Genomic DNA, 24,598 nt, shown 5'->3' on the forward strand with positions numbered 1-24,598 from the left:
TCCATCTACATTGGTTGCAAACCGTATAGGAGTAGACAGCGGAGCCTTTCTGCAGCCTTTCAGTGCTAATGCCCAGTTCTCTACACTGTTCACGGCTGTCTGTGAGGTCTCTGTGTGTGAGTGCAGCTCACGTTGTATTGTGTTCTGCAGCAACCTCTGGTTGTAGTCCGCTCAGTGTGCGTCACTGCCTTTTACATAGTCCTTTTTTTGTTTTATTGCAGCTCATTTTTCCTGATTTTTTTCTCCTATTAGTGTGCTTCCATCCGTATCAATCTACATTGGTTGGTTGCAAACACTATATAGGAGTAGATAGAGGAGCCTTTTTTCTGGCTTGTGCCCTGCAGCCGCAGCCAGATTAGTATTAGCCTATTTTCTGGAGCCTCATCTATTGCATTGTAAGTTACCTTCCAGCATTGTATTAGCTCCAAAAAGTTTGTGATACTATCGCTTTCACATCTTTGGTCACATCCTTTTTGTTTTTTTGAAAAAAAAAAACACGTAAATAAAGTTCACCAAACACTCCACTTGACAGTTGTGTAGGCCACATTAGCTCATATTAAAGTGTAGTCCACACGCTTTATAAAATTAGTGTTTCTTATACCTGTTAGCAGCTGTTCAGGAATAAGCACACTAAGCCCCCCCTTTGTACTTTTCTGCCTATCTTTATCAGTCTACCAAGATGAAGAAGGCAGGGAGTAAGGCACGTGATCGTGGGCGTGGAGTTTCAGCAGGGAGAGGATGTGAGGATTCTGTGCCTGCTGCGGGCACCAGTGACTCAGCTTCCCCCAGTTTTACCAGGCAACAGTTGTTTATGCGCAGCTTTGTAGGACCTCGCTGTACCCCACTGCTGCGGGACGAACAAATTGAAGCCATTGTTGGATGGATGGCAGCTAATGCATGGACTTCAATTGCTTCCACATCCTCTCAGGGCCAGAGCACTGAAGAGCAATCATCTGTCTCTTCACCACCTGCAAAATTGCCCAGCCTGTTATGACTGAGTCACTGTAGGAGGCAAAAACAGAAATGCTAGCTAAGTCCAGAAAACCAGAGAGGTTGGCAGCTATCGGATTGCAGACCCCTGATCCTATCACAACTAACAGTAGCCGTGGGGGGTTCCTACGATGCCCTAGACCCCTCGATCACAGCCGGAGAATTAAATAGGCCTAAAGAAAGAAAGGGGAAATCTAAACTGCCCCAGAGCAGACCCCAAAGCAAGAGGCAGCCCCCAAAATATAATGACGGTGAAGCAAGATGAAAACACTAACACAGACAGAAAGATAGACTGAGCAAAGACGGGGTCCAAGCTAACTAGATAGGAAAGGACAGGAAGGCTGCTGTCTGCAATCCGTGGAAAACCCTATGAAAATAAGAGCCAACAGACTGACAGTGAAAAAGGCCCTGAAGACGCTAGGCTTCAAAAAAGCTATGTCAGCACTCAGGAATATTCTGAGGACAGAGCAACTGGCAAAAGGAGATTCAGCTCACCCCAGCAGGGTATGGCAGAATCCAGAAAAGCAAGGAAAACAAAAACAAAACACAAATGCTAACAGGCAAAGCAGAAAACTTAGCTTTAGAGGAGCAGGAATCAGACTGGTGTCCTATAAGTCCACAGAGAAATCACCCGCAGGGCAGAAGGGCGTCGGCAGCCTTATATCCAGTCAGTGACTCCACTCAGCCAGTCATCCTCATTAGGCTCAGGTGCCTGATAATCAGGCTCATTACCTTCCTTTACCAGAATAGGGAGTTCACCAGACCTCAGTGACGAAGGGGAAAATGAACTCACAACAGTACCTCCCCCTTGTGGAGGGGTCACCGAACCCTCAACCACGCCACCAGGGCGATCAGGGTGAGCCCGATGAAAGGCACGCACCAATCTTTTGGCATGAATATCAGAGGCAGAGACCCAGGAATTATCCTCCTGACCATAACCCTTCCACTTAACCAAATACTGGAGTCTCCGTCTAGCCAGACAGGAATCCAGTATTTTCTCTACCTCATATTCCATGTTACCTTCAACCAATACAGGGTCTGGAGGTGCCACCCCAGGAACAACTGGTTCAACAAACCTCTTCAACAAGGACTTATGGAACACATTATGGATTTTAAATGTGACAGGAAGAGCCAAACGAAAAGAGACCGGATTAATAATCTCCAAAATCTTGTAGGGTCCAATAAATCTAGGCTTAAACTTAGGAGAAGCCACCTTCATAGCAATATTTTTGATGATAACCACACCATATCACCAATCTTAAACTGGGGACCAATGGTCCTATGTCGATTGGAAAACCGCTGGGCCTTTTCCTGGGAGAAGGATAACTTATCCACCACTTGGTCCCAGATCTGGTGCATTCTCTCCACCACAGTGTCAACACCTGGGCAGGCAGAAGGCTCCACCTGCCCTGAAGAAAATCGAGGATGAAACCCAAAGTTACAAAAAAGGTGACATCAAAGTGGCAGAACTAGCTCTATTATTTAAAGCAAATTCGGCCAAGGGCAAAAATGAAACCCAATCATCCTGATCAGCGGAAATAAAACATCTCAAATACGACTCCAAGGTCTGGTTTGTTCTCTCTGTCTGCCATTGGTCTGAGGGTGAAAAGCAGAGGAGAAGGACAACTGAATTCCCAGCTTGGAACAGAAAGTCCTCCAAAATCTAGACACAAACTGAACTCCTCTGTCAGATACAATGTTCTCAGGAATCCCGTGTAAGCGAACCACCTGTTGCAAAAACAGGGGCACCAACCCAGAGGAAGATGGCAACTTAGGGAGTGGTACAAGATGAACCATCTTAGAGAACCTATCACAAATCACCCAAATAACAGTCATTCTTTGAGAGACCGGCATATCAGAGATGAAATCCATTGAAATATGGGTCCATGGCCTCCTGGGGACCGGCAAAGGCATCAACAACCCACTAGAGCGAGAACAAGATTTAGACCGGGAGCAAGTCCCACAGGACTGCACAAAATTCCTGACATCATGAGACAAGGTGGGCCACCAAAAAGAGCGACTCACCAGATCTCTAGTACCAAAAATACCTGGATGACCAGCCAATGCAGAGCAATGAACTTCAGACATCACTCTCTTCCTCCACTGGTCAGGAACATACAACTTTCCACTGGGACAATGCCAGGTTTGTCCTCCTGGAACTCTTGCAGAGCAAGTCTCAAATCGGGCGAGATGGCAGAAAGAACTACCCCTTCGCCTAAGATGGTAGCAGGCTTGGTCACCACAGGAGAATCAGCAAAGAAACTCCTAGAGAGGGCATCTGCCTTGACATTCTTAGTCCCAGGAAGAAAAGAGACCACAAAATCAAAACGTGTAAAAAACAAGGCCCACCTAGCCTGTCTAGGGTTCAAGCGTTTAGCCGACTCTAGGTAAATCAAATTCTTGTGGTCAGTGAGGACCACAACTTGATGTTTAGCTCCCTCCAACCAATGTCTCCACTCCTCAAATGCCCATTTCATGGCCAACAGTTCCCGATTCCCCACATCATAGTTACGTTCAGATGGAGTGAACTTTCGGGAAAAGAAAGCACAGGGATTCATTTTCGATGTTACAGGATCCTTTTGGGACAAAACAGCTCCTGCACCAATCTCAGAAGCATCCACCTCTACCTGGAACGGGAGTGAGACATCAGGTTGCCGCAAAACCGGGGCGGAGGTAAATCTTCGCTTCAGCTCCTTAAAGGAAGCAACAGCCTCCGGAGACCAATTCAACACATCAGCACCCTTCTTAGTCAGATCAGTCAATGGCTTGGCAATACTAGAAAATTTTGCTATAAATTTCTGAAAAAAATTAGCAAAACCAAAAAACTTCTGGAGGGCCTTAAAAGAAGTGGGCTGAACCCAATCATAAATGGCCTGTACCTTGGCCGGGTCCATTTCAATAGTTGACGGAGACAAAATAAATCCCAAAAATGAAATCCTCTGTACTGCAAAAAGGCATTTCGATCCTTTGACATACAGGGAATTCTCCCTCAAGATCCGGAACACAGTCCGAATATGTTCCACATGAGAATCCCAATCCTTGGAGAAGATCAAAATATCATCCAGATAGATAATCAAAAATTTATCCACAAAGTCTCGGAAAATATCGTTCATGAAGCACTGGAAGACAGAAGGGGAATAAGTGAGCCCAAAAGGCATCACCAGGTACTCAAAATGTCCCTCCGGAGTATTAAACGTCGTCTTCCATTCATCCCCCTGCTTAATGTGGATAAGATTATACTCCCCCCTGAGGTCAATCTTGGTAAACCAGCAAGCACCTCTAACTCTAGAGAATAGATCCGAAATCAGGGGTAACGGATACTGATATTTAATAGTAATTTTATTGAGGGCACGATAATCAATACAAGGCCTTAAAGAACCATCCTTTTTGGCCACAAAAAAAAACCCGGCACCTAAGGGTGAAGAGGATGGTCTAATATGACCCTTCTCCAACGCCTCCTTAATATAGGACCGCATAACCTCGTGCTCGGGTACAGATAAATTGAAGAGCCGACCCTTGGGAAATTTACACCCCGGGCTTAGTTCAATTGCACAGTCATAACTCCTATGAGGAGGCAAGGACGCAGACTCATCCTCACTAAATACGTCATAAAAGTCCGCCAAATAGTCAGGAACATCATGCGACTGAGGAGAGGTGGAAAAACCGGAGCCTCACTAAAGGCACACCGACAACCCCAACTCACCACAGACACAGATTTCCAATCCAAAACTGGATTATGAATTTGCAACCAGGGAAACCCCAGAACAACGGCATCATGTAGACCATGCAACACCAAAAATCTGCAATTTTCTTGATGGTCTGGGGCGACCCGCATGACCACCTGGGTCCAAAACTGAGGTTTATTTTTAGCCAAAGGAGTAGCATCAATCCCCCTCAAAGGGATAGGCGTCTGCAGAGGTGTCATCGGAAATCCACAACGTTTAGCAAAATCCAAGTCCATTAGGTTTAGCGCTGCTCCCGAATCCACAAAAGCCTTGGCGGAAAATGTGGACAGGGAGCAGATCAGAGAAATTGCCAGAAGAAACTTAGGTTGAACACCACCAACAGAAAACGTGTGTGCAAAGCGTTTCTCTCGTTTAGGACAAACAGAAATAATATGCGAGGCATCTCCACAGAAAAAACACAGCTTATTACGCCTTCTGAACTCCTGACGTTGCGTCTTAGACAAAACTCTATCACATTGCATAGGTTCAGATGTCTGTTCAACCGGTGGCAACACCTCTCGTGCAATCCTGCGTTCACGTAAACGCCGATCAACCTGAATGGCTAATGACATAGAATCGTCCAGACCAGAGGGAACAGGAAATCCCACCATAGTATCTTTTACGGCTTCTGACAAACCCTTCCGAAAGAGAGCAGCCAAGGCATTATCATTCCAGGTAGTAAAGACCGCGCACTTTTGGAACTTTTGACAGTACAACTCTACAGAATCTCCACCCTGGTTCAATGCCAACAGGGTCTTTTCAGCCTGATCAATAGCATTAGGTTCGTCATACAACAACCCCAAAGCTTGAAAGAATGCATTCACTTTAGTCTGAATAGGATCATCTGGTTTCAAAGAAAACGCCCAAACCTGCGGATCGCCATGCAGCAAAGAGATGACAATTTTAACCTGCTGCGCGGAGCTCCCTGACGAGTTAGGCTTCAAGGCAAAAAATAATTTACAATTATTTTTGAAACTCAAAAATTTAGATCGATCCCCAAAAAATACATCAGGTGTAGGGATCTTTGGTTCAACAACATGCGAACGAGCAAGGTAGGCGGAAATTCCCCGCACTTCCGCAGCGAGCTGCTCCACACGATCAGACAATTGCTTTATCTCCATTGAGAGAAAAAAAAAATTCCCCCTACGGCCTCAGAGATACAGAGGAAAGAATATACACACACTTTTTTTTTTTTCTTTTTTTAAACACAATTCTTTCCTGCTATTGAGTACCCTAGGATCTGCGGTAAGGCGGGTGATTCTGTTATGATTGAGTCACCGTAGGAGGCAAAAACAGAAATGCTAGCTAAGTCCAGAAAAACAGAGAGGTTGGCAGCTATCGGATTGCAGACCCCTGATCCTATCACAACAACTAACAGTAGCCGTGGGGGGTTCCTACGATGCCCTAGACCCCTCGATCACAGCCGGAGAATTAAATAGGCCTAAAGAAAGAAAGGGGAAATCTAAACTGTCCCAGAGCAGACCCCAAAGCAAGAGGCAGCCCCCAACATATAATGACGGTGAAGCAAGATGAAAACACTAACACAGACAGAAAGATAGACTGAGCAAAGACGGGGTCCAAGCTAACTAGATAGGAAAGGACAGGAAGGCTGCTGTCTGCAATCCGTGAAAAACCCTATGAAAATAAGAGCCAACAGACTGACAGTGAAAAAGGCCCTGAAGACAGACTGACAGTGAAAAAGGCCCTGAAGACGCTAGGCTTCAAAAAAGCTATGTCAGTACTCAGGAATATTCTGAGGACAGAGCAACCGGCAAAAGGAGATTCAGCTCACCCCAGCAGGGAATGGCAGAATCCAGAAAAGCAAGGAAAACAAAAACAAAACACAAATGCTAACAGGCAAAGCAGAAAACTTAGCTTTAGAGGAGCAGGAATCAGACTGGTGTCCTAGAAGTCCACAGAGAAATCACCCGCAGGGCAGAAGGGCGTTGGCAGCCTTATATCCAGTCAGTGACTCCACTCAGCCAGTCATCCTCATTAGGCTCAGGTGCCTGATAATCAGGCTCATTACCTTCCTTCACCAGAATAGGGAGTTCACCAGACCTCAGTGACGAAGGGGAAAATGAACTCACAACACCAGCCAGTCAGAGAGCTCTGGACAGGAGCCATCTCTTCTTCTGTTCTCTGAATCTCTTGGCTTGGAAACAGGGGGCCAGCCAAGCAGCATTCTAGAATGTGAAGAAGAGAGAGTATGCAGTGATGCGCAACTGCTTTGTCCCTCTGAATCTGAAGAGGCGGGTGGGCCAGTGCCTATGGTCAGCACACCTCAGTACGCATCAGATGATGAGACTCAGGTGCCACTTTCTGGTGCGTACTGTGCCGGCGAGACTACCCAGGAGAAGCAGGTGTTTGAAGAGGGGAGTGTAGATGATGAGGTCCTTGACCCATCATGGCGTGAGGAACTGGAAGGTGGTGGGAGCAGCTCTGAGGAAGAGATTCCCCGAACGGCCAAAACAGGAGGGAGAGGGAGGGGGCAGGCTTGGTTGCCTGTAGCCTCCACTTCTGCACCCGTTAGAAGCATTCCTCTTCCAAAACCCAAAACGGGTGCTCCCAGGACTTGCAGTGTGTGGTCCTTTTTTTACACAGTTGCAGATGACATTTGCTTTGTCAAATGCAAGCTGTGTAATCATAAAGTCAAAAGAGGGAAAAGTGTCAGCAACCTCAATACAACAATTATGTGGAATCCTGTGCTGACCAAGCACGTTGTGGAGTTACAAAGACACACTGAAGACGTAGGCCAACCTTCAGCACCACCTACCACCTCTTCAGCTCGTCTTGTAGCCTCTTCCTCCAGCTCACACACAGCTGCTTCAGCTTCCTCACATGATTGCCATGGAAGAACCTCTGGCGGCACTGTTGTCCAGAGACCCAGTGACATTCCACCCACAGCACCACGTTCCCTGTCATCCTCACACTCCCAGGACACTCTACAGCCATCGGTAGCACAGGCATGGGAGAAAAGTCGGCCATACTCAGCAAACCATCCCCGAGCACAGGCTCTGAATGCTGGCCTTGCAAAACTACCGGCCCTTGAAATGCTCTCATTCAGGCTGGTGGAGACTGACACCTTCCGTAACTTCATGGCATTGGCAGTCCCACAATACACCGTGCCCAGCTGCTTTTTTTTCAGCAGGCAAGCCGTCCCTGCCCTGCAAAAGCATGTGGAGGGAAAAATTAAACATGTGCTACTAAACGCCATCAGTAGCAAGGTCCACCTGACCACCGATGCGTGGACCAGTAACCATGGACAGGGACGATACCTTTCCCTCACTGCCCATTGGGTCAATGTTGTGGAGCCGGGTACAGATCTTGAGAGTAGCGCTGTACGTCTTTCTGTCAAATTCAAGGACTGCAAGAATCCAGTCTGTACACATTGACTCCTCCTCCTCATACTCCAGTTCCTCAGAATCAGCGCTGCAGGAGCCGTCACGGTCTACCTCCACATGGACCCGTGAATGCTTACCCGATATGATTACAGCCGTGGCCAAACATCAACAGGCCGTACTGAAATTAATTTCTTTGGGGAATCAAAACCACACAGTGCAGGAGCTCTGGAATGCCATCAAGCAGGAGAGCCACGTGTGGTTTGTGCCAGCGAATCTCCAGCCAGGCTTGGTAGTGTGTGACAATGGCTGAAATCTGGTGGCAGTTCTGGGCCTAGGCAACCTCACTCACATCCCATGTCTGGCACATGTGCTCAACTTGGTCATGCTGAGCTTTCTGAGGGATTATCCGGATCTTGATGTACTGCTGCACAAGGTCCGCATAGAGTGCGCTCACTTGCGGCGCTCCAGCATGGCAAGATCGCGCATTGCCGCTCTGCAGCGCCGATTCCACCTTCCGGAACATCGCATCATATGTGACCTACCCACCAGGTGGAATTTTACGTTACATATGTTAGAGCGGTTGTGTGAGCAGCAGGCAGCAGTAATGGAGTACCAGCTGCATCAGGCGCAAACAAGTCGCATTGTGCGCCGTTCACACTTCACCACCACTGAGTGGGCCTCTATGAAGGACATCTGCCACGTTTTGCGAGCCTTCGATGATTCCACTCAGATGGCGAGTGCAAATGATGCACTAGTCAGCATGACTGTCCCCCTTATCTGTCTGCTTCAAAAAACACTGCAAGCACTAAGGGAGGAGGTTTTGGAAGAGGTGGAGGATGAGGCGCCACAAATGCCATCTGCTTCTGGACAGTCTGCGCAACGTGGTTCCTCACAAAGGCCTAGCCAGGGGACACTTTGTGAGGAGGATGAGGAGGAGTCAATGGAGGAGGAAGACATCTCTCCAGAGGAAGGAGGTACACAATGCTCTAGTAGTCAGTATGTAGAGCGAGGGTGCGGTGATGCAGAGCAGGCAGAGATGACGCCTCAAGCAGGGGACAGCATTTCTTGGGCAGTTGGGAGTCTGCAGCACATGGTTGATTTCATGCTGCAGTGCCTGAGAAACGACCGCCGCATCGCCCACATTCTCAACACGGCTGATCATTGGGTGTACACCCTCCTAGATCCTCGCTACCGGGACAACTTACAAAGCCTCATAACACCGTTGAACCGGGAGTGTAAAATGTGGGAGTACCAAGACACACTGGTGCATTTCATCATGTTCTCCATTCCACCCGAGAGCAGTGCTGCTAGCGCTTTACAAAGCAGCTCTGTGCAGTGGAGGAAGCTCTGCACAAAGAGGGAGCAGAGGCAGCGCCTCAGCACAAGGCCAGATCAGTATGGCCCAAATGTGGCAAAGTTTTGTGTGCCCGCCACAAATGTCTACACCATCACAGACGGCTCCAGTCAGCAGGAGGCAACGTTTCCGTCAGATGGTGACAGACTACATGTCTTGCCCTCTCAGTGTACTCCAAGACGGCTCTTCCCCCTTCAAGTTTTGGGTCTCTAAGCTGGATACATGGCCAGAGCTTAGCCAGTATGCATTGGAGGTGCTGTCTTGCCCTGCTGCTAGTGTATTATCAGAAAGCGTCTTTAGTGCCGCAGGTGGTGTACTAACAGACCGTCGCAAGCAACTATCCTCCGATAACATTGACCGGCTTACTTTTCTGAAAAAGAACAAGGCCTGGATCTTGCCGGAATTTGCCAGTCCTCTTCCAGAATAAATAATTGGTTGGCAACAGTATCCAGGTCTCCTGTTGTGTTCATGTTTCTACCACCTGAAATGTAATCCCTGAGCTCCAACACCACCAGTTGTTGCTCAGAAGTGTCTTCTGCACAGAGAAAAACACATGCTCCAGTGTTAGTGGGGTTCAGTAATGCCAGCTGCTCCCCTGCTGTGTGTCCGGCAAAGTCTCCTGCTGCTTCCACATTCACCCAACATCAGATATTAAACTTGCTCCAATTAGGCCTCAGCCTAAACCCTGATTGAACCTGGGCTCCAACACCGCCAGTTGCTGCTCAGAAGTGCCATCTGCACAGAGAAAAACACATGCTCCAGTGTTAGTGGGGTTCAGTAACGCCAGCTGCTCTCCTGCTGTGTGTCCGGCAAAGTCTCCTGCTGCCTCCACATTCAAACTACATCAGAAATAAAACTTGCTCCAATTAGGCCTCAGCCTAAACCCTGATTGAACCTGGGCTCCAACACCGCCAGTTGTTGCTCAGAAGTGCCGTCTGCACAGAGAAAAACACATGCTCCAGTGTTAGTGGGGTTCAGTAACGCCAGCTGCTCCCCTTCTGTGTGTCCAGCAATGTCTACTGCTGCCTCCACATTCACACTACTACTGAATTCAAACTTGCTCCAATTAGGCCTCTGGCTCCACTCTGTCTCTAGTATTTGCCCTGGCCTCCAACACCGCCAGTTGCTGCTCAGAAGTGCCGTCTGCACCATCAACACTTGTTCCTGTGTTACTGGGGTTCAGTAACGTCAGCTGATCCCCTGATGTGTATCCGGCAATGTCTCCTGCTCTGTCCACATTCCCACTACTGATACATTCTACATTATTATTAGTTGTTTTTCTTCATGTAGAATTAACCTACAAGGAAAGAAAGGGTTTATTTTAATTCTGATATTTCTGTCTCATTGACTTGCATTGGTTTCCGGTATCGGAATCGGCGATAGCCGATACTTTTTGGGTATCGGTCCTATCCAATCCAATACGATATTTCACGATATCGGATGGTATCGCTCAACACTAATAATCATTACTGTCATGATCCAGACTGGGTTTTGAATCCTGTCTTTCCATGTTCCCGGTCTGGTCATTTCACGGGTCAATCTTTCTCAGCCTCTTTCTGGGTTCAGGTTGATATTTATCACCACTGCTTCCTGCAGGCGATGTCAGTTATAGGTCTGCCTACGGCATTAGTAGCTGACTCTGTTACACCCTGATTTTTCCTGCTGTTATTCCTGACTCGACCCATGTCTGTGTTATTCCCTACTCCCTGTCCTGACTCTGTGTGTCCCCTTTGTGTCTGGCCTTCTTGGTACTTGAACTCGGCTTGGACCCTGATCTGCTTTTGTCTCTTGTCTCTGGCATATCCGCTCCTGAATGGTACTGATCCCCTGGCTTTTCTCTGACCCTGAGTTTACTTATTTCTTTGGTACTGCGCTACGCTCAGTTTTTTTTCTTTGCTTCACTCCTTATGGATCCGCTGCACTCTCTTGTAGGTCAAATGTAAAATCTGACCCAAATTATGCAGGTCTTGTCAGTGGAACATAGGGCCCTTGCTTCTTCTCATAACCAACTGCAGAGGGAGCTTTATGAGATGGCTAAATCTTTTCAGGGTTCTATATCCCAATCTGTCTGTAAGCATTCTGACACTGTGGATGTTTCACTGCACTCTCCTGAGCCTACAGTCAGCCTCCCAGATACCATTGAAGAGTCTGTGATTTGATCTTTATCTCTCAATGGGAGATCGATATGCTGGAGGGTTGCCAGATTTTGGTTTGAGGCCTACTCGAGTAGTGGTGAACAAACACACACAGAGACAGGGTATGTATCTGTAGGATGTCACACACCCAAAGTCCATTTAATGGGTAGCTTATATGCTCATTTGAGTAGGCGGTTACATTACATTATCGTATTCCATTGGACAATTGATTATTCAACAGTAAGCATAAATGGTTTCATCCAATCATATTCATATTCGTTAACCAATCAGATTGTATTCGGCCGTTAATTATTAGATACATTCGTGAATTTCCAGAAAAGGGGTTAATACAGGTGTTGGTTATACAACAGCCTGATATTACTCTCATTAACCTGTCTTACTAAGGGTTCATAGCCCCTTTATCTATCTATCTATTTCTAGGACTTTTGTACTCATTAGGGCTACGTGGATCTGCTGATGCATGAATCATAAGTGTCATAGAGGTGAGAGTACAGAATAACAGGATCAGGAGAGAGATGATTTCTTCTTTGTCAGCTAATATCATATAAGTATAGAGTGTGAGACCCTATAAGTGTATGAAGGGACCCCACAGAATCATGGTTTCCCTATCAGTCCCCCCTTTTGAGAACAGATATGACTCTACCATTCACATATAGGTACGTTCAAAGGCCTAATGCCAGTGTCGGACTTTCTAACACTTCTTCTGCCGAATTCCCCATATAGAAAGGGAGATCATATCTAATTCTCAACCTCACACCATCTGCTCATATTCATCACTATTGGGTTTCAATGTAATATACATAGTTTTTGTAATAGACGCATCAATCAATCTTTGAAGTAGTCCTCTGATACATGGTATGCAGCAGCATCCACAGGTCACAAGTACTGCTGCTACTACTGCGAGAGAGATGAGAAGGCTGGACACGAGATGACTCCATCTACCGAACCAGGATTCCAACCAGTCCATGAAGGGATTGTTGATACCCGAATTTTCTGCCAATTCTTCGGACAGGGATGTAAGACCCTCCAACGCCTTTGTGATACTGCCATCCGGACTGGTATTATTGGGAATGAACGTACAGCAAAACGTTCCAAACATCTTACACACGCCCCCTTTTTCCGCTAGCAACATATCCAAAGCCATCCTATTCTGGTGTGTCACTAAAGAAGTTTGGCCTAATTGTTCAGCTATCCCTTTTACTGCATCCCTTGTATAATTTATAAACCTTTGCTGATTATAATAAATATAATTTATCCAATCCACATTTTTATTAACTGTCACCCACCAGAAGAAAATTGATTCAAAACCTGCTGCTATCTGGTTTCTGGCCTTGTACTCATCAGGTACCCCTCTGGGTACTCCTATATTGTCTATATAAACTCTAGGATCAAAGGACCCAGCAGGTACTGATCTTCTATTTCTATGCAGAGTTTCAACATTCATTCCACCTCCTTTAATCTCTTCTGATGAAATTATCTTAAATGGCATGAGCACCTGAACTAGAGCACAGCTGCCAACCCAACTTGGTGGCAACCAAGGCCTTAATTTCATATCTCCACATAACCACCATATGTCACTCCTTGCTATAGTTTGGTTTTGGAACCAACTGGCTTTAAAACCTCCTGTATCTGTATTTATGGGGATGGTGATGTGACAAAACTCTGAAGTTAGATTTCCTACCCATCTCCCTGGTCCTGTTCTCAGGAAACAAGTGTAGTCACCTGGATATGCATAAACTCTAGGTGGCACTTGATCAATTTTTGCTATTGGATACCGGACTGATAGAGATTGACACAAAACATTATCACTAGGGTCATATGTGGCATTATGCAAAGCTAGAATACACTGTAAATCTACTTGATCCTGTTCTGAATATCTGAGGGGAATAGTCCCTAAATGGGGCCTAGCGGTTGCACATGCAATACAATCAGTTTTGTTATTTTGCTCTGTAGTATACTTCATCCACAGCAACCATTCATTCCTCTCTGTGTAGCCTGTTTCTACGGCTAACTTCTCCTCATAGCCTAATTCCCCAATTCCATCAACATCCAACATTTCTCCTGACCTTTGGGGTTTGTCCTCCTCTTGTTCCTTGTCCTGTGCAGGAACAGCTTTTAACCAAAATGTTCCCTGCTGAACCTGTCTACCTGGGATATATAGTCCCAATACACAGAGACCTTCATCTCCAAGAGAGGGTTCATCCAGGGTTATAAGGAGAGGATTACAAGAGAATCTCCAGTCCAAAACCTCTGGATCACAACCCCATTTTGGAATGGGTACAGCAATATTCATCCTTTTGAGGAGAGGCTTTTCTAATGAACTAACACGAGTCATGGCTTCCCCTGGCTTATACCCCCATGAAGTTCCCGTGTTCCAAGCTGCATCTGACCAAGAATTACAGTTCTCATTTCCAGGTCTAGTTACACAGATATATACCACCGCCCCTTCAGTTCCTGTTAGATATTTATAAATGGGGTTACTACTCTTTTTCCCAAATTTAAGATTCCATTGACACTTCACTATCTGACACAAGTCCACCCTAAATGTAGCTGTTGCTAACTTGGTGTCAAACCACAAGGTTACTGATGTGTTATTCTGAAGTGTCTCGTCCATTTGTCCTTGCAGTAAAGCTGCCAACATCATCAGGGACAGGACCCTCATTCTTCCGCTCCAGGACCTCATAGTAGCTTGTATGGACCGGTCTTCCGTTTAGCTCTACGGACGTGGCTTAGCGGGGACCATCAACCAGTGGCTCCAGTGGTCTTCGTGTCTTTTGGTCAGCAACCAGTGTCTGGATTAACTAGAATAGAATCAAAAACTTATTTATACACAAATGGGAGTCCCTTTTGGACTCCGGACCTGCTGCAGGGGTTGTCAAATAGTTACAACATCTGTGTGGACAAAAGAGTACCTCAGTTGTGGTAGTTTCTGACATCAGGAAGGCTTCCAGTCCCCTGAAAAGAGATCAACACACACGAGCACATACTTCATACATCTTACCTTGGGCAGCCTGTATGAAGTCAATCTGCAGTCATTGAAACGGATAGGAGGGCCCAGGCGCACGTGTATGTTTATGGCATCTTTCTAGTCTATCTGTGTTGTGCGCATCTAATCTATGTTAATGTAAAGCTAAACAGGTGGACCCAACATCTTTCTTTAGAGCACATAGTTTTGTCTTCACTCACGTGCGTTGAGTCATGAGCCATCACATGGTGCAAGGATTTTGGCAAACATACCCGCTGTCCCGCCATCCACGGTTCTGAGCTCCAGCTTCCGACCAGACTTCAGTCTCTTCCCCGGTTGGTGACCGAGTCAGAGCCTGTAAGATACTTAAGTCTAACTGGTTATTTTTAATGCTCACCATGACCAGTGGAGGCGCCGCAGGGGTCTCCCAGTACCTTGGTCTTCTGGCTGTGTCCCAGCCACTTTGTTTGCTTCGTGCTCCATGGGTTCTTTTCTCATATGTGCCCTCACCTTCACTATGGCAACCTCTTTCAGGGCCTGTTGGTGTAAGAAAAGACCTTTCCTCCCCACATGGGGCCGTAGTTGTGGGTTCACCTGAAAACAATGACTTGTATATGTAGTGTCTTGCTTACCTTAAGGCCTCCTAAATGCCTCAATGAGTGCCGTCAACTCCATCTCCCCTGTAGAGTTATGAGGGAGGAGTGGTTCTGCTTTCTACTATCTCATGCTGTGTGATCGCCATACAACCAGGTTCTTGGACCTTCCGGAAAGAAAAACTCAACATCCAGATTAGTGAGAGATACCCTTATGGATTAGCATATATTTTAAAAATAGCGGATTCTCCTCTCTTCTCCCCCCCTTTGGAAATCACCATGCTAGTACCGAATAGGGGGCAGAGTGGTGGATTTCCATTACACATATAACGGGATTTTTTTCTCTTTTTTTTTTCCTTTCAACTAAGCACCTTTTTTTTTTTTCAAACATACTGAAAGCATTCCTTATCTTTGCTACCTGACAATTGCCTTCCATGAATATCTGACACTGCTTCAAGTCAAAGGCAAAGTTGTACTTTGAACGATCTGCCTCTACCTTCCTTATCAACATGCATTACACACTCTAAACACTTAACTCAACATTGAGAAAAATCTAGCTGTATACCTTTTACAAATACGTATTATGCTACAGTGCGAACCCAGTGAGGAGAGCTGCGAGCTGCGCTTCCACCAGATAAGATTCAGGCACTCCATTATTTAACGGACATCTGACAAGATTATAATTCCCTATGTCACCTAGCAAAATTCCATCGACCCAGGGAATTGCAGGAATTCCATGTACATTAAGCCGGAATACTTTGTACTCTGGAAATCTGTCTGACAGAAATCCAAAACCAGTGAGCTGTTGGATATACCCTCCTGGTATAATTTTGACAGTTCTCCAACCTTCAGGAGATATAATCATCATTAACCCAAATGTGCAATTAGGGCACGACATTTTCTCATGGAGTACTTGGCACACACACACACACAAGGCAAGCTCAGACCACCAAACAGAACTTTTCCTATACAATGCAATCCACAATATACACCACTCAACGGGGGGCTCTATTCCTGACACGGAAACGTCTATAGTGGAAAACTTGTCCGTCTGGGCTTAGCAATATAAACTGTTCGCCAAACCTCAGGTCTTGTAAAGTGTGTTCCTTCAACGCATTACTTAAAGGGATATGCGCGTTTAATGCTAACAGCGCCCACCAATCATCTCCTCGCTGTATATAGTGAACTTTCTTCACATTCATGCCTGGGACTGTCCCAGCAAATATCCATCTATCATACAAAACATGATTCGCATCAGATTTTCTTTTGAAAATCGCAGTCTGCAGACAGAGCCTACAGTGGCCTCTCATTCACACAGAATTTCTTTTACACATGAGATCATGCACTTCCACTTATCAGCAGAGAGTCTCAAAGGTCATTCACATTCTTTCACACAGATTCATTAAACTTTTAACTCATTAAGCTTGTTATCTCTGTCCTCTGCTTCTAATCACTGCAGTCCCTACTTTCTATCTCCTGGTGCTTGCTCAAAATCCTTTTCTGGTTGATACTTGACTGTATTGGGGGCTAAAAATTCTCCTGGCCTGTCCTAAAATGCCTAAATGTCTATGGCTTGCGGACCCGTACTGACTGCACTTCGCTAATTCAATGTACAGGCCGCACCTAGACCGTATCTCTCTATCTCTCTTTGTCTGCCTCTTTCTCTGGTTGCTATTCACTATTCTCTTAATATGCGCTGTTATTTTGTGCCCACCTCCCTACTTCATTATCACTTTGCTAGCAATATACCTATGCCGACTGCACTTCGCTAATTCGATGCATAGGCTTGCGTGCCGTTGTTATAAGGGGTTCCTGCTCAGTGTCCGAACTTACGTCCTAAAACTGACATGACGTCATCAGTTGGTAGGCATCAAAAACCCATAGGAACCCTGATAAGGAAGTTTAACTATTTAGTGGTCTGGCAAACCTGACCCACCCAGTCATATAACACACTAAATCTCTACGTGCTCAGTATGAGATGGCACTTCTCTGCAGTTATAATAAACCTATATATATACCAGAGAGCAAATTCAATTAACTATAGGCAGACTAATATGACCCAAATTTTTTTCATTAGCCCAGGAAGAATCTTTCCCCTAAGCTAGACCTTGTATACTCAGAGATCTTATTTATCAACCAGAAGACTAGAGCTATCATTAATATGCAGGCTAATGTAATCCCTACTACCTCAAAGTTCTTTAGCACCATTAGGGGGCAGTTTGTGCGTATCAGACAGGATAGAAGGTAGATAGACCTATCCTGTCTTCAACCGGCGTTGTAACATCGTAATACTCTAGCACTCTCCAAGAGGACGTACACAGCCTTCTTTATGCATATGCCGCCAGAGACGTGTCCTCACATAAATCCTGGCAAGCCAGTTATCATGGAGGGACGCTTCCAAGGGGCAAAAACACAGTAAAGAATTCTTGGTACCCTCAAGGTTGGATCATTCATTCATGTGGCAATCATACGTAGCAGCTTTTAGGTTTCTCCCTCCAGCATACGTTTTGTGTATCACAAGTATATTCTACGGTTCTTAGTGCTGGTATGTAAGAAGACGAACTATACCGTACCCCAACAGCCGGCTTCAGAACATGTAGCAAAGGGGAGACACAGAATTTTGTAAGAAACAATGGCTCTTACCTTCACCGGTGATTTTGGTCTGTGTGTCCTCTAGGCCTCAGTCTGCGGGTGCCGGATCTCAGGATACTGGGGTCTCCTGTTGTGACCAGTCCACCCTAACGGGACGCCAACTGAAGAGTCTGTGATTTGATCTTTATCTCTCAATGGGAGATCGATGTGCTGGAGGGTTGCCAGATTTTGGTTTGAGGCCTACTCGAGTAGTGGTGAACAAAAACACACAGAGACAGGGTATGTATCTGTAGGATGTCACACACCCAAAGTCCATTTAATGGGTAGCTTATATGCTCATTTGAGTAGGCGGTTACATTTTATCATCGTACTCCATTGGACAATTCATTATTCAACAGTAAGTATAAATGGTTTCATCCAATCATATTCATATTCGTTAACCAATCAGATTGTATTCGGCCGTTAATTATTAGATACATTCGGGAATTTCCAGAAAAGGGGTTAATACAGGTGTTGGTTATACAACAGCCTGATATTACTATCATTAACCTGTCTTACTAAGGGTTCATAGCCCCTTTATCTATCTATTTCTAGGACTTTTGTACTCATTAGGGCTACGTGGATCTGCTGATGCATGAATCATAAGTGTCATAGAGGTGAGAGCACAGAATAACAGGATCAGGAGAGAGATGATTTCTTCTTTGTCAGCTAATATCATATAAGTATAGAGTGTGAGACCCTATAAGTGTATGAAGGGACCCCACAGAATCATGGTTTCCCTATCACCTTCTTCGGAGAAAAATAGAGGTTCCGTACATTCAGAGAGTTGTAAGCTGCTGTTCTCTCTTAGACCCCGATCCTCTGGAGATGAGAGTCAGCGAGTAGGTATAATTATTTCCTTACTTCGGGAGGGACCTCAATCGTGGCCTTTCTCTTTACCTGCTACTGCCCCTGAACGTGTTTCTGTGAATAGGTTCTTTGAGGCCTTAGGACTTATTTTTGAAAAACTAGACCGGGTCAGGGTGGCAGAGGATGTGATCATGGGTCTCTCCCAGAGTAAACTCACTGATGAATCGTATTGTTCTGAGTTTAGATGGTGGTCCACTGAGAAGTCTTGGGATGACTCGGCTTTGAGATGTCAGTTCAGGAGAGGACTTTTGGATCATCTCAAGGATGCTTTGTCCCTTCATCCGCCACCCAGTTCTCTGGAGGAGACCCAGGCCGTTCATATGGATCGAACACTACGGGAAAGAGTAGTTATCCAGCAAGAGATTCCTGTATTGCCTGCTAAGTGAGAGGTGATGCCGTTTACAGAGACAATGGAGGTTGGGACCACCAAACTCAAGAAGGAGTGGAAGCAACAAAGTGATGGGAAATTATGTTTTATTTGTGGAGATCCGGGACATTGGAAGAAGGACTGCCCCTCTTGTCTATCGATTAACAAGCTTCTCAGGGGAGTATATAACCTGATCCACATTCGGGAAGGGGATGAGAGGAAAATGGCATTTCTCTCCTCAGAAGGTCTGTTTGAAAATTTGGTCATCCCCTTCGGCTCGCAAACACGTCTGCAGTGCTTCAGAACTTTATGAATGATGTTTTTTCAGATTTTATCAGGAGCTTTATGGTTGTATACCTGGACAATTTCCTGGTTTTCTCTCCTGACAAGGAATACCACATTGGTAATTTATGTGCTGTTCTTCATAGGTTACGGGGAAATTCTCTGTTCGCTAAATATAAGAAATGCTTGTTTTGTGTCCAGGAAATTTCCTTTCTGGGGTTCACATACTGCCAACTGGTTTCAGATGGCTCTCGGAAAGGAACAGGCCATTGTTAATTGGGAGCAGCCCAGAGACTTCGAAGAGTCTGCAGCATTTTCTGGGTTTTGCCAATTATTATCGAAAATTCATCAAGGGGTTTTATCAGGTGGTCAAGCCACTCACCAATCTCACTCGCAAGGGGGCTGATCTCAATGTCTGGTCACCCCTGGCGGTTGAAGCGTTTGTTACATTAAAGAACTGTCTTATGTCTACTCCTGTATTGGTTCAGTCCGATCTGTCAGAACCATTCATCGTAGAGGTGGACGTATCAGAGGTGGGAGTGGGGGTGGTGTTGTCTCAGGGACCCATTACTTTGACCAATTTAAGACCATGTGCCTTTTTCTCCAGGAAGTTTTCTTCTGTGGAGAGGAATTATGATGTTGGTAACTGGGAGTTATCGGCCATAAAACTGGCTTTTGAAGAATGGAGGCACTTTTTGGAGGGGGCAGTTCTTCAGATCATGGTGATTACGGACCATAAGAACCTGTCCTACATTGAGTCTGCCAAGCTGTTAACTCTTAGACAGGCAAGGTGGTCACTTTTTTATTTTTCAAGTTTTCATTTTTCTATCACCTTTCGGCCTGGTTCCAAGAATGTCAAGGCGGATGCCTTATCTCACAGTTTTGATCCGATATCACCCCCAAACCGCCTTCCCCCATTCTTCAGCACAGGGTGGTTGCTGCTGGGGTATCCTGTGAATAGGAGCATGAGATTTGGGAGGCTCAGTCTCTTGCTCCTGCATCTTTGCCTGATAATAAGCTCTTTGTCCTGATTCAGTACCGGTTGAGGGTTCTCCAAGAGATCCACGACTCTGCTCTCAGTGGGCAACTGAGGATCTCAGCCACCTGGAAAGCCATTTCTAGGTTGTTTTGGTGGTCCTCCATGACCTCTGATGTTGCTAGGTTTGTGTCTACTTGTGATACCTGTGCCCGTGCTAAGAGCTCCCTTAACTGGCTGGGGAATAGGTGCCATTGCCAATTCCAGATAGACCTTGGACTCATTTGTCCATGGATTTTATCACTGATCTCCCTCCATTCAATGGCAAAACTGTGATCTCGGTAGTGTTTGACAGATTCAGTAAACAGGTACATTTTGTACCTTTGGCAGGACTACCTAATGCAGAAACACTAAGTTGTTTGTTGAGCACATTGTGTGATTGCATGGCATGCCTTTGAGTGTGGTTTCTGATAGAGGGGTGCAATTTGTGTTCAAATTTTGGAGGGAATTTTGTAAACGATTGGGTGTTTGATTTTCCTTTTCCTCAGCCTACCATCCCGAGACCAACAGTCAGATGGAGAGGACCAATCAGTCATTTGAGAAGATTTTGCGGTGTTTTGCTACATCTCAGCAGGATGATTGGTGTTCTTTGTTGCCAGTGGCTGAGTTTGCATTTAATAATCGAGTCAATCAGTCCACTGGCACCTCTCCGTTCTTATGTAACTATGGTTTCCACCCCCATTTTGGTGAATTTTCCAGGATGGATTCAGAATGTCCAGGGGTGATTCAGAAGTTAAAAGGTTGGGGGAGATGTGGAGGGAGGTCTAGAAGAACATTGGGGAGTCTCAGGGCAAACATAAACATTTTGCTGATAAGCAACAGTCTGTAGGAACTATATTCCTGGTGGGAGATAAAGTGTGATTGTCTACTAAGAACATACTGTACATCTGAAAGTTCCTTCTGCTAAGCTAGGTCCCAGGTTTATTGGTCCTTACAAGATCATTGAGGTTGTCAATCCAGTTGCCCATCGCTTACGTCTACCTCCGTCGCTTTGGATCCCCAATGTGTTCCATAAGTCCCTTCTTAAGTCATTTGTACATCCTCTGCTCAGTCTCCATCCCCTTTGCCTCCTGTCTCAGTGGATGGTCAGACAGAGTATGAAGTGGAGCGGATTGTGGATTCACCTATGGCCCGCAGTTCACTTCAATATTTGGTCCATTGGAAGGGTTACGGTCAGGAGGATCGATCTTGTGTCCCGCACAATCTGTTCATGCTGATAGATTGGTTTGGGCATTTTAATCGCATTATCCTGGTCCGGTGGCCCCCCTTGAGAGGAAGATACTGTCATGACCGGTCCTGTCTTTCCTTATTGCCGGTCTGATCATTTCAGGGGTTAATCTTTCTCAGCCTCTGTCTGGGTTCAGGTGTGCTATTTATTGCCACTGCTTCCTGCAGGTGATGTCAGTTATAGTTCTGCCTATGGCGTGAGTAGCTGACTCTGTTACACCCTGATTTGTCCTGCTGCTATTCCTGACTCGACCCGTGTCTGTGTTATTCCCTGCTCCCTGTCCCGACTCTGTGTGTACCTTTTGTGTCTGGACTTTTTGTTACTTGAACTTGGCTTGGACCCTGACCTGCTTTTGTCTCTTGTCTCTGGCATATCCGCTTCTGACTGGTACTGATCCCCTGGCTTGTCTCTGACCCTGAGTTTGCTTATTCCTTTGGTACTGCGCTACAGTCTATGATTTGACCCTGCTTGTTTGACTTCTCTGCTGCCACCTGGTGGTAGCTTTCGCTGCTGCAGGTCTGCTTCATCTGTGTGCGGGACCTCTCTCCACAATTCCACCCTCTAGCAGAGCTAGCTTCTACCTGCATTTGCAGCAGCGTGATATTTACTATTATTATTGTTATTAGTGAAACCTGATTCAAATGGAAAAAAAAATCCTTTAATAAGGTATTGCTTTTTTGCTTTTGTTCTGCTTTCCATTTATACAATTTTGAGGTACATATACATTACATTTTAGTGTCAATTATTTTAATCTTGGGATCCACCAAAGGAAAAAATCCATGACTCCTTGGCATATCTCGTTGAAGTTTATATACAAATTTTCCATTTGTATATAGATTCTTCTCTAGAGTAATTTACTTTTTCCTGTATACGATGCTATAAGGAGGTAACTAACATCAAATAAAAATAGGAAATGGACCCAAAAAATTTCAAAAGATGATTTTTCTGTACGTTCTGGTAAGACTTGGTATGTCTCAGCTGACACTGAGAATTCCTCACTCCCGCAACTTCCTGTCATAATAGCACTTAAGGTAAGGAGAAGAGCACAAGCATGGGAGCAGTGAAGGTGATCGAGCGAGCAGCATTTGTTAAATACAATGATCTGGATCTTCCATAGATATTGGGGCATTATTCCCCAATAGCCCAGACAAAACATCAAATACATCATTTAAATAGAACCTTCCACCTCGGAAAATGTTATTTACCTGCAGATATAAGGTTAATCTCCAAGGTAAATAGCATTAAAATGTTGCCTGGCCACCTTACTGAAATTGCGTCTATAGGGAAAAATAACTAACTTTTTTTCTCCTACAGCTTTAAGTCATGTAGATATGCATGGAATGGCTACAGTTGTCGCACCGCCTTGTGGGATGCAGGGCCTAGTACATCGGAAGGTGGTTCAGTCATGGTAACTCCGATGGCTCTAACAATCTCTAGGTTATGTGGCAATTAATAAAGGGGGGAGTTGACAGATATATGAGTCTGAGAGTTATGTTGATTCTTGCAGGGTATGAGGCCGCGGATGAAAGAAGCATACACCAGGGGTCCCGTGCAAACTTGAAAGATGAATTTTACTGAATACTTGTAACAATTCTTATGTTTTTCAATATAACAGTCTTGGATAGCAGATACAATTTTCCTTACACTTTGTGTCAGTCAAAACCTTTTCTCGGTCCTGGCCTTGGGAGGATGGCAGTAACTTTTCATTTGACTAACTTTTCTGCATAAAGGGGGAGGATTCACTGACCTTAATCGGATCGGAGTATCCGGAAAATCTGCAGCTCTGCAGCTCCTTCGCTTGTTTCAGCACTCTGTTGCTGTAAACGCGGGGCACTCCAAAAAAGGGTGCTATTTGTACTACCCGCTTGTCCTAGATGAGAAGCCTCAATTTCCTACCTCCTCTCACCACCAAAGCCGCACATAACACGACCTTTTCAGTCTCCCTCACACCTCCAACTGCCACTTTTCTTCAAATCAGAAAAACAAGTTGCAATTCCAAACTAAGGTAGAAGAGGGTAGCATAGTACTACAAGTTGTAATACCAAAACAAGACAGGAGAGGGCAGCATAATAAATAATTCATCTCCTCCCAAGACAACATGGGAAACCGGTGTCACAAATGCAATTATGTAAAGGATAGAGAACACACTTACCATATGACAAACAGCATATATTAGGCTAGTTTCACACTAGCGTTCGTGGGCGCAGCGCAGGGCCGCTGCTAAGCCCCACCCCCGGCTGCGCCCCCTCCGGTCAGCTCCTCCTCTGATCACATGAGGCTGCATGCGATCAGCGTATCCTATATTTAGCATTGGAAACGCTGATCGTGCGCTGACCATGCGCTGGTCTGATTTTGCTGGCGCTGCACCCTTTTGGCGCTGCGCCCAGCGCACAAAAACATGCTGTGTTGCATTTTTGTGCTCTGGGCGCAGCGCCAAAAGGGTGCAGCATCAGCAACATCAGACCAGCGCACGATCAGCGTATTCAACACTAAATATAGGATACCCTGATCGCATGCAGCCTCATGCGATCAGAGGAGGAACTGACCAGAGGGGGCGCGGCTGGGGTTGCGGCTCAGTGGCGGCACTGCGCTCCGCCCACGAATGCTAGTGTGAAACTAGCCTTAGTAATGGTTTTTCTGGTGACTACACAGTCACCGATCATAGCACTACTCACGATACTGTGCAAGCATTCCTGATTTCTTTGACAGACAACCTGTACTCCAGTGCACCTGTGCACAGCAAGTTGTCAGTCAAACTGCAGAGACATGCTTACATCCACCATTCACAGTCAAGTGAGCAGTGTTGTGAATGATGATCGTAGTCACTCCATGTACTCCATCATGACTGAAAGCTGACTCCCAGGATGAAATAAGTTATTTTCCTCCTGGTGGCTGCACTTTCATGGAGATGGCTAGGTAGCATTGTAATGCTTTTTACCTACAGACTAACCCTACATCTGCAGGTAAATAGCATTTACTTAGCCACCTCCGTCTTAAGCTGGATCAAATTTTTTTTCCCTCTGGAAGCACCATTTGTTACACATATTTCAAGGAATT

The sequence above is a fragment of the Dendrobates tinctorius genome, unplaced genomic scaffold (assembly GCF_039654945.1).
Source record: "Dendrobates tinctorius isolate UK_male_01 unplaced genomic scaffold, ASM3965494v1 ptg000098l, whole genome shotgun sequence".
Lineage (NCBI taxonomy): Eukaryota > Metazoa > Chordata > Amphibia > Anura > Dendrobatidae > Dendrobates > Dendrobates tinctorius.